Raw genomic sequence first — 12,086 nt, 5'->3', positions numbered from 1 at the left:
GCACTTCCTGTTTTTATTTTTGTTAGCTAATATTATTCCCTTCTTGGGTCTCCGAGGGAGTTGAAGATTAGTTAGTTATGGTTGAAGATTAGTTAGTTATAGTTGAAAATTAATTAGGATAGAAAGTACATTAGATACATCTTGGAATTACCAAAATAGGATAGATAATGGAATTATTTTCTCTGATTTGTCAAATACCTGTTTAGGTATTTATTACTTGTATATATTGTATATAGTTATTGTACTTTTGTATATAGTTTTTCTTTTGTTAGTTATAACCTTTTGCTTTTTTTCTTTTTATTAAAATAGAAAAGGGGAAATGTGGTGGTAATCTAATTGTACTGAAATGTGATTTTGATTGTATGTTAATGAATAAAGTTGTCCGGGGGTCAGAGCTATTAGAGCCATAGCAAGAGTGTGGCGGTGGTGGCACACGCCTTTAATCCCATAGATCTCCCTGTGTTCAGGGAAACAGCCAGCATTGGAGACATATGCCTTTAAGACTTAGGGGGCTGTACATTCAGACAGTGACGAGGCAGTCACGTGTTTGGGTCTACAACCAATGAGAAGGCAGAATGACTGGAAAATCGATTTACAGACAGAAAGTAGCTCTTTTTCGGGAAGCTGGGACACCGCAGGCGGAAGGGTGAGATTTTAGCTCTGAGCTCTGACCTCTCGGCTTTCTCCTTTACATTGTTTCTGTGGTTCTTATTTAATAAGACGGTTGGTTACATCTACACCCGGGGGCTTTGGTATCTGTAGGTGTCAATGAATTGTAAAGCCTGTGCCTGAACTTAACAAAATCATTCTCAAAATTCTGTTTCTCTAGAACCACTTATGATACCACCATCTATATTCACCATGGTTCTATTGGAACAGTCACCAAGACCTTAACACAACTGATGTCATGTTAGAGGCACCATTATAACCTTAGAACCAGCACATAGGCCCCAGCACCTGCCAAAAGGGAACAAAGACCTAATCCATTAAAGACCTAGTCCGTAGTTCCAGGGTCCAGGAAAGTTCCTAAGTGTACTAACTTTGATTTTTGTATTCTTTGGTTTTTCTCCTCATTAACTGTTCTTGCTGACCAAAGAGTGTCTAGCCAGGATGTAGTGTTTGTACATAAAAGGCAAAAAATGGAGCGGCTCAGGGATGCATGATTTAGGCAAGTTCCCCATGCAGTTGCCGGCTGGAAATACAGACTTTCTATTCATCTTTGATCATGCCTGTTTGTTCTCTGGTGGGATTGCCTTACAGCACTTTAAAGGAACATAACTAAAAGATTTATTAGATTGGCTTATAGGTTGTGGTATGAGTAGTTCAACAATGGATGTCTCTTGATGAAAAGGCCAAAGATCCAGTAGTTGTTTGGTCCACAAGACTAGATGTCTCAGCAGTTCCAATCTAGTGCTAGAGTCCTGGGAGTCCTAGAGAGCTGCCAATCTTCAGTCTATGTTGGAATTCCAAAGAGGCATGTTATAACACCAGCAAAGGCTTGCCTCAGCAATAGGACAGATGAACTTGCCAGTGAGAGCGAGGGCAAACAGATAAGAAAAAGCTACCTTCTTCCATTTCCTTTTATGTAGGCTGCTGCCTAAAGATGTGACCCAGATTTAGGGTGGGTATTCTCACTTCATATGCTCCAATTCAGAAAATCTTTCACAAGCAAATGCCCAGCTACTTAGATTTCAGTTGATTCCAGATGTTGTTAAGTTAAAATCCGAGATTAACCATCACAAATGCAACCTTTGTCAACTTGACACACAGCCGCATCTACTTGTGTCATACTTTACTTCCAAATGAAAAAAATAGCCAAGGTCACAATCCTACCTAACATGATATAACTATCCCATAAACAACCTCAACCACGTTATGTATTTTAGAATAGGTAGCAATGTCCCTTGAGGGTCATTCTTTTAGTGTCTCATAGTTTAAATGTGATAACTATTGATATTATCTCAATTGATGTTCTATTACATGATAAAGAAATAGAGGAAAGGAAACACAAGTATTGATTAATGTATGTGTATATATGCACAAACACATTCTTAACAAAGTAGGACAGAAACACTCAGGTCAGTTATAGTCCCTGATTTTGCAACTGGTCACACTTGGCCTTAGCTGGTATTTATAACTACCTTCTTTAGTACCCATTTTGTATTTCCTCCACCCTAAGCAAGCATCAGTAATACAGAAAGGGTACTTGGGCCACCACCTGGCTTCCTTTATTGGTAACCTTTCGGCAAGTACAATACATTATCAAAACTCAAAGATACATTAGGATGAAATCATTCAGTTTTACACACTTTATTTAGAGTAATCTATTTTCATATTCATTCATTTTTACATGTATGTGTTATTCATTTTACAACCTAGAATTTACATCTGATTATCAGTCTGTTTACCTCTCTGTAATTTTTTTGATTTTGGAATTATGCTACTTATATTATCTGATAGCTCACCTTTCCACTTGTAATTATTTTTTTCTAGTTCATGAATTTTCTTTTGATTAATCAATATTCAATCTAACTCTATCCTAGGCTAGCCTGAAACACCTTCTAGAGACTAAGCCAGCCTTGAACTTGCATGGATTCTTCTTGCTTTTATCTCTACATAATTTTTAATAAATACAGAATTTTGACATATTGAACCATAGAAAAATTGAAAGAATGAATGGCTCCTGTAATCTAAGAGGAAACAGACTGATTATCACTGAGCACACAGCTGATGTTTTTAAGTCATGTGTGACAGGAATGGTCCTGGTAACATTCGTGTCAGCTGCTCAAAGGTTATGGCCTCCAACACCTTGCCTATAATGACAGTATAGGTGCCACTTCGGTGCCTGCCCTGATTGAAAGATATGCTTACAGCTGCCATCTGATTCTTGTTCAGTTTCAACTCATAAAATATTGCTTGGCATTTGGGTATCTGAGGGCAACATATCATTATATCAAATCCCATGACTACATCAAGAAAGGTTAATGTTTCTCTCTGCCACCAGGTTCCATGCTGAGTGGGCAAACTTTTAGCTAAGTGCTCCAGAGAACAATTGCTGATGTATTAAAGCTTATATAAGACAGATAGAAGCCATGGCAAAAATGAGCAAAAAGGGGAAGGGAAAATAGTATATTTTCTAGAGCCTCCTCTGTCACTATACATCCCAGAGGCAATTAATTAATATCAACTACCCACAGATATTCCTTGGAATCAGATTCTGTATGTTCTAATCCATCCTCAGTTTTTTTTTTTTTGTTGTTGGAAAAATTGTTTTGCTCAGAAATTTGTTCTTGGAGAACAGTAGCTCTCAGTTATGAAGAATTAAATCTCCTTCATATCTCAACTAAAGGAACTCGGGGTTTAAATCAGACTCAGCCTTTGAGTGAGCTGAGTCAGTAGTCAAAAGGGTCCCCACCCTCCCCTTGAGAGGTCTTCAAGTCCATTAAACCTTTGCATACAAGAAACAGCCTGGCCCCTTTGTGCCTCTCTTAAAATTGTTTGTCTGGTGGTGGTTTTGCTGTTTCTGATGATAACAAACCAGCCAGAGCAGCTATTCATTCAACCACACCACCCCTGCCAAACACCCTCCACCCCATCCCCTCCCCTCCTGCTGCCACATTCCCAGGATTCATTGCTGCTACTCTTTGACCCAGGTTCCCGGGATTTCACCTTGTTCTCCTCAGTGAGACACCTTGTTCTCACATCAGTATGTGGTGGCTTATTCTCAAAAGTGTCTTTTCCCCAGTGACATTTCACACCTCAAACAGCCCATTTTTATCACAATGGACTTTGACCACTTAAAGATTTCTTTTCCCTTGAGTCAGAGGTGAAAGGCTGTCATTATTGTGTTTTGTTGTGGGGGCATAATTCAAGATAGATACTGAGACAGATTACTGGAGTATAGTGAGTTTAGTAGAAAGGTTATTAAGATTATAGGCAGAGAGAGGCAATAGCCCCAGCACCAGAGACAGATGGCTGTGGTTGAGGCTCTTTGTAGAACAATCAGATTCTGAGTGACAGACATGGAGGTCTATCTTTATGTCTTTCTGGGGAGGGGGAGTATTCTCAGTACAAGCCTGAAGTTCTGATTCCAGTAGGAGGTAGGGAAGTTAATAGGGAGCAGGAAGTATACCCATTGATACCCTCTCTGATGTAAACTCACTTGCCAGCTAAGAGATACTGGCAAAATATTCTAGCCTGTAAAAATAAATCATTACGGTTCATTTTCAGAATGAGGTGTGTGTATAGCTCACCAAAGGGTCACAGATAAACAAGAGGAGCTAGGCTTATCCCTCCTATAGCTGGCAGCAGGCACCGACTTGTCTCAGGACACTGGGAGGTAAAAAGCTTCAGGTACTCTGTGACTGAGTCCATGAATAGCACAGAGAATAATCGAAGCCTAGGCTATCCTCTGAACTAGTGGGATGAGGAATTTGGGGTGCAGGGAGGAACATGGTAGAAGAGCACAAAGGTTGTAACTCTCTGAAGTCTATAGGAAAGGGGGGGAGGAAGGAATTTCTTGCTATCAGAAAATTTCTTGCCAAAATGCCATGCCAGCCATTTTTGTTCTTTCTCTATGCTGGCGTCCCTTTCTGCAGAATGATATATTAAAAACTGTTTGTATTTACTAGTCACATATTCATTATTACACAGTGAGGGTCTTGTTTCTCTCAACTCCAGCATTACATTTTCCTTTTGACTCAAGTCAGAGGCTTGACTCATAGGTTTAGTTGTTGAATTGAATAGTTGTGCAGAAAGAAAGCAAACAAGAATATTTGCCACCATTTCTTTGTGCTTATTTCACTGTTTCACACTTATTCAAAATATGATTTGAGAATCTGCCATATGCCAAACACGGTTCTAAGAGTTGAACATTATAAATAAGGAAAGACATGTGCCTACTTTCCAAGAGCTTACATTCTCTATGGAAAGATAGACCATTCATAAGTAAACAAGGAGATAAGAAAGTTTCAAAATGAACTTATTCTATGAGGATGATAAAACAGGGGTGATGTAATGGAGGAGGGAGGCCTCCCTCTAAAGACCAAAGTTTGCATTGTAACCTGAACATTGAAGAAACTAGCTGTTCAAGAATCAAGAAAAAGTGCTCTCAGTAGAGTGAATGTAAAGTGCATGGTCCTGTGGAATGTGCAATGAACTTGTGCCTAGAACCAAATGCGAAGGTCTGAGTGTCTGAAAATAGAGGAAAAAAATAAAGTCGCACTGAAGCATTATGGGAGTGGTGCTGTGCACATTCTCATGGGGATCGTGTAAGATTGGGTTAAATCATCACAACCTGGTAAGCTTTATATTCCCACTGAATTTGGACTCTACAGGACAGGTGTATTGGTCAGAATGCAACCCAAGGCAATAGATGTTTATATCTTTCACACCCAATTATTTTTCTGTGCCAGATGGTAGAGCACAGATCAACGATCCTTTATCTGTGAAGATCTAGATAGTGAACATTTTAGGCTGTGTGAGCCACATACAGTTCCTCCCACATACTATTTTATTACCTTTTTTAAAGCATTCTTCAAAAACACAGGAACCATTTAGAATGAAGAATGTGCATAAACAGGCACCTTAGAGTTCACCTGGGGTGGTTTCCTCACCGCTAGACTTAAAGCGAGCCCAGCATATCCTTACCTTAAAATTACTCTAGCCTTGTGGAAGAGAAAAGAAGAAATGATAGCACAGAATGGCCTGCTCAGCTTCCCAACAGCTGAGCGAACTCAGGGAGAGTATTCACTCCAACATTAAAACACTAAATTATGAAAGGCCAAAGGAGGTTGCCCAAGCAGTGGCTATATAAAGAAAAAGATGAGTACCCCCGACAGAAAGACCTCACTGGCAAAGGCCCAGAAACTGCAGAATAAATTATTCACGTCTCCCCATTACTTCTAGAATCAAGGAAACTTTTGTAAACTCAAAAGCTACAGAGATTAGGCATGTGGCTCAGAGTGGAGCTGGATATGGGAGAAATCATGCGGCTGCAAATCTTAGTGTTAGCATCCTTGGTGTCAATATCAAGATCACAGTCGGGAGCAGGAAATGGTGTCCCATCTAAAGGAACAGGTAACTGTAGCAGGCCTTTCTTAGACCACCAGCCCCCCAAATCATGACACGGACATTTATTATTAGTTATAAATGCTTGGCCTTGGTTTAGGTTTGTCCCACTAACTCTTACTATTTATATTAACATGTTTCTCTTTATCTACATTTTGTCTCAAGGCTTTTTATCTACCTTTCATTATGTAGGTCCTACTTTTCCTGCTTTCTCCATGTCTGTGGTTGATATATTATGCACCCCAATAAACTTATCTGGGGGTCAGAGAAAATACCAGCCACTATATTAAACATAGAGGTTAGGCAGTGGTAGCACAGGCCTTTAATCCTAGCATTCTGTAGGCAGAGATCCATCTGGATCTCTGTGAGTTCAAAGCCATACTGGAAACAGCCAGGCATGGTGACATACGCCTTTAATCCCACAAAGTGATGGCTGGAAGCAGAAAGGTATATAAGGTGTGAGGACCAGGAACTAGGTCTTGTTAAACTTTTAGGCTTTTGAGTAGCAGTTCAGCTGAGATCCATTCAGATGAGGACTCAGAGGCTTCCAGTTTGAGGAAACAAGATCAGCTGAGAAGTTGGCAAGATGAGGTTAGCTGTGGCTTGTTCTGCTTCTCTGACCTTTAACCCCAATACCTAGCTTCTGGGTTTTCTTTTTATTAATAAGACCTTTTAAGATTCATGCTACACATGCCTGGCTGGCTGGAGCCATCCTTGGAGCTCCCTGACCAACTTTCTGGCAGCTTCACAGCTTAGCTGTTTTAAGCCTTATATTTCCTTTCCCCTTGATATCCATTTCCAGAGAAGCATGTGTAGATAACTTACAGTTTTCACTATGGTCCCTTTTCCTCTTACTGCCTACTGTGAGCTAACTTATTTCTATATCCACACCCCCCTTCTCTGTGGCTGTGTATTCATTCAGATCTATGTTCCCTAGAAAAGGCATTATGTATCTATAAACAGCCATCTCCAGCAACTGATCCAAGGTTATAGTCACTTCCAGGGTGAGTGCTGTGCATTCTAAGTGGAAGCAGATACCTCATCATTTTAGGTTTCTAGCCCAGTCAGTGGCTTTAGGGCAGGGAGGGGTGATCAGAGCCTAAGAGGCTCCTGAATATAGATGGATAAAGGCTAGATGAGGAGGGATGAATCCTCATCTGCCGCTCAACCTGTGCATACTATGCTCAGAGCACCTCTGTTCACCAACCCATGTCTACCTGGCAAAAGCAATAGCTCCCCAACCCAACTCTTGTAGCATTGCTGGGGATATAGAAACCCCAGAGCATCCAGAAGGCAGGCCCCCAGAGAGTCATGGAGTTCTCAGGACCTCAGGGCTTCCTATTTTTCCTACTTTCATGTCCTGCTGGAGGCAGGATAATAGGAATCTGCCCTGTGTTGGCTGTCCTTAATTGGATGTAGAGAGGAATCTTGAGAGCAACAAACTGTTAAATTTGTCTATGACAACTCTGCCTCCTCCATCCCCAGGCTGCTGTAAAAGCATTCATTGCCAAGGGAGACGATTATGTGAGCAAAGCAGACAACAAGGGAAGAAGAGTGGATGGTCAAGGCTGCCTCTTCCACATACTTGATCAGAGGCTACTGCTCCATAAGATGACTGCTTTATGGTTGTAACTCCAGCCGTCAAGCATTGCTCACACTGCAGAGTTTTGTGGCAGTTATAAGCAGCCAATTTTGTGGTAAAGAGAAAAGTCATAAAAGCCACAGCCAGCCTGGAAAAATAGTGCCTGAGCCTTTGTTGCCTATAGTCACACAGCACATCTACACTAGAATTTCTTCCTGCCACTGGTCATTTTACAGAGCCACCATAAGAAGCAGATGTTACCTACATTGCTTGGGGCTGAGTAATTTGATCTGAGGTGTCCACTGTCCAGGGATACTTATTGGACCCACAAAGTATCCAGTGTTGTGATACAGCAAGAAAGAGGCCTTGGCGGGTGGAGCCAAGGTGCCTTACAGTGGGTAAGAAACAGAGATGCATACAGACAGCACTCAGTGGAGAGTTTTATTTGGTGGGGTGAAGAGAGAGGGGGAGGTAAAGAGAGAGATAGGAGGAGAGAGAGAATGGAGGGGGAAGGTGCATGCTACCTTGTGGCAAGAAGAGAAAGAGAGAGAAAGCCAAAGGAGAGGAATCCTTTCTTAAAGGGAATAGGAATGTAGGATGACATCAGGATGCTGGGTGGGCCAGGGTATTATCTGCTTATTGGACAGGATTCCAAGAAGTGGATCTGAATGCTAACATTCCTCCCTTTTTGATTATTATAAAAAGCTGAGTTATGGATAGCAAGTGGGGGAAATAAGGGCGCTGAATTCTCCAGACTGCTTCCTGCCGACAAGGAGCGAAGTGGGAGGGGGAAGTTGGGAGTCAGGGTCACGCATGGTGGGAAGTGTGAGCGAAGAGGCATTCAGTTGGCTGTCATCGTGGAGTCCTCAGGCATCTGTTCCTTAACAGAGTTGAGAAGTCAGGTTGCTAGGAGAAAAAAAATAGATTATTATCATGGGCTATCAGGGCTAGCCATGGAAAAAGTGATAACTGTCAGAAAGAATGGAACAGGGAAGTGCCCTGGTTGTAAGGAAGAGGCAAGGGTAAATGAGCAAGACATGAGAGCAGATATACCCTTCATTGGGGCATCTTGGAAAACCAGGTTCCAGTTGCCATGTAGGTGCTCGCTTGAGCCTGGAGAGATATTACCAGCAGTGAATTGAGGGATGATGTATTCTTCAGGAGTACATGAGCTATCATATCTGCTGTTTCTCTGGAGGTGGGTGTGCATCTATCCTGTAATGGTGTTAGTAAGAGTTATGAGATATAGAGCCTATTTTAAGTGGGGATGTGGGTAAAAATCAACCTGCCAGTATTGACCCAGTTGGCATCCTTGGTTGGTGGTTGGCATGCTTGGAACTGGTGCAGGGGCTAACATATCTGAAGGACTCCCTGCGGATTGGCCTTGGCACCGGGCTTGCAGGAGGGGTGGATCTGTGCAGTGACCTGTAAGGGTCTGTAAAGCAACTGGAATAGATTTACATCTTGGTGTCATAGCAAAAGCTATGGCTTTGAGTTAAAAGGCATGAACATTCTCTAGGGCCTGGTTTCAGCCCAGTGAAATATATTTTTAAATATATAACCAGAGGAAATGTACTGAATGGAAGTGGTTGAGTGAGTAAAGGAGGAAGAAGGAGGCTTCCCTGCTCTTTCCAATGCTACTAAAAGCTGGGACTGGTAAAATCCACAGAAATTTAAGGACTTTTAAAAACTGTTTGTAATCAGTGCTCTATCAGTTTATCAAAACTGCATTTATCAATGTTAAAATTTTGAACCTCTGAAGTTATATCTGAAACCAGCTTTATCCTGTACCATGGAGTCTGTGAATGAGGCACACCTGCCTATACTTTTGACAGGAAACTTATTAATGAGCTGCCAAGGGTTGGGGGAGAGCTGTACGATTGGCAAATGCTGGTCATCAAACACCATCAGATCTGAGAAGGAGGAATAATTGAACAGAGCTGAGACAGCTTTCCAACTACTTAGGCCATCCCAGGATTCTCTTAAATGGGAAGGAGGGGGTCCCATCCACCCCTGTGACAGGAATTGGCAAGGGAACTGTGAGCCCCGAGGAAGAGGTAAGAAGAGAGTAGGTAGCTCCCAAGTCCAGCAGAACGTCAATGGACTTATCCACTACTGGCAGTGCCACCCCAGGCTTGGAGAGGAAATGGGAGTCACCAAGTTTAGGTTCCAGACAGTCTTCTGCCAGGCTTAGGAGTTCAGAGGCCGGAAGTCAGATGCCGGTGTTGGCAAGGCTGGACCTCGGTGATGTGGCGTAGAGGATGAGCCCACACAGGGCATTCCGATCTCCAGTGTCCAGGCTGTCGGCACGCAGGGCATGGCTTCATGGGTGCCTGAGGGTCAGGGAAATACCATGAACAGTATACCCAGGATGCATTTGATGCAGGCTCCTGGCAGAGTTGACTTGGGCTGAGCTCCGGCAGGATGGAGCCTCATGGTTGACTTCCCTTGTCCCTCGTGTGTTTTGGGGTAGCCTCAGGGCAACTGCCAAGGTGTGGGCTTGGTGTGTAGCCTTCTGTTGCAGCTGGGTCCATCAGGAAGGCTCAGTTATCTTTTTTCAGGTATTAAAAAAAAAGCCATTTTCACCAATTCCTGTAGGGGGGTTGGTGACCCTCCTCAGCCCCTTTAAAACTTAACCAATATGTAAGTAAAAGTGGGAAGATTAGGCATAAATTGGTCTTTGTTAGCCTGAAAAGACCTTAGATAAGGAGAGACATTTTTGTAGTTTTGTCACTGTTATGAATCTCAATGTAAACACCTGTCATACAGGTGGTCCTAGGCTAGCCCTGTAAAAAGAAGCAAGATCATTAAGGGGCTAGCTAAGGTAGACATCAGGGTGGTTTCCTTGTTGCTGCTGCCTTTTTGCCATGGGTCTGCTTTTTCAGCAGGGCCCTTGAGTTTTTAATGACCCCCTGAGCAGTTAACACAAAAACAGCATTGCTCTCTTAAGGCCTTGCCTAGGCCCTGAAGTTCTGATCCCACCACTCACGTGGGAGGGGATGGGCGTGTGCATACCTCAACTCTGAGCTTGGAAGGAGAGTACTCGGGGTCATTGGTGTGTGCTGTGCCATCCACAGGGAAATGCCAGCTGGTGATGTCTGAGAGGGAGGGAGAGGATGGTATTGATGAGGAGGCACAGGACTCCCACTCAAGAATCTTCACAGCAGCCAATGTCTGGGAGGCAAGCCTGTGCTCAAGGCCTGTCAGGGTCTCCAGGGCCCCCTCCCCTTATGAGCACATGGAGGAGCGCCAGGCAGAGACCAGATCCTGCAGGGGCCTTGAGCTTTCATGGCCCAGGCAGTAGGTGCCCTGCCCATGCTTGAGCTGTAGACAGGAAGTGACTTCCCAATGCTCTTAGTAAAGATGGTGAGACCATGTGACCTGTCTGTCTTTGACTTTAGTCAAGATGGTGCCTGACCAGGAAGTCATATGAGTTGTTTTTTTTTTTTGTTTTTTGTTTTGTTTTGTTTTTTTGTTTGTTTGTTTTTGTTTTTTTTTTTTTGTTTTTTGTTTTTTGTTTTTTCGAGACAGGGTTTCTCTGTGTAGCTTTGCGCCTTTCCTGGAGCTCACTTGGTAGCCCAGGCTGGCCTCGAACTCACAGAGATCCGCCTGGCTCTGCCTCCCGAGTGCTGGGATTAAAGGCATGCGCCACCACCGCCCAGCTTGTTTTGTTTTTTAACAAGACAAACACAACATTCAAATATCAGTCAGAAACGCAGTTACGTGGCCACGTCAGTCATACATTTCCATTCACACATGCAAAATAAACTTTTTAAACAGAATGATAGACAAAACTTCCCAGAAAATGTCAGGTGACCAACTTAAAAATCCAGAGATAAGAATTTATCGGACTGGAGGCATAGACTGAGAGACAGCAGGGTGGGGAAGAGCCAGGAAGGAGCAGAAGATAAGGGAGGCATTAAGCTGTAGCAGTGGCTGCCACTGAGGGTGGGCAGTCAGGGGCGGGGACTCAGCAGAGGGGGGCGGGGACTCAGCTCTGAGAGGCCCACCCCTGCACTAGATGGCCAGGGCCTTGGGTGGGCAGGAGGGAGGAAAGGAGAGCATAACCCAAGAATCCTTGGATCTGACTTATTTCCCATGGGTGAGGCAGAGGATGCAGGCTGCTGAGCGATTTGTCAAAGACAGAGCAGGGACAGGAAGGATGCTGAGGTCCAAGAGATGAGACAGCACAGGCTGTGGCAGTGAACAGAGAACAGGGGCCTAAGGGCAGAGACATAAGTCTCGGTATCTCGGTATTGAGACTTATGAATGGAACTAACACCACGGTCAAGAAAAGACGAATCCTTACTCATGGGAAATGGTCAGAAGTGGGGATTATCGATTATGTCGGTGTTGGATGAAGTGAATGCTGAAGGTTCCAGGGCTCCTAGCATGTCTCAGACTGCCAGTAGGCGGGAGAAATGCACCAGGAGGG

This window comes from Peromyscus maniculatus, chromosome 7 (assembly GCF_049852395.1).
Source record: "Peromyscus maniculatus bairdii isolate BWxNUB_F1_BW_parent chromosome 7, HU_Pman_BW_mat_3.1, whole genome shotgun sequence".
NCBI classification, from domain to species: Eukaryota; Metazoa; Chordata; class Mammalia; order Rodentia; family Cricetidae; genus Peromyscus; species Peromyscus maniculatus.
The sequence above is the reverse complement of the archived record's forward strand: the minus strand, read 5'-3'. Positions refer to the sequence as shown.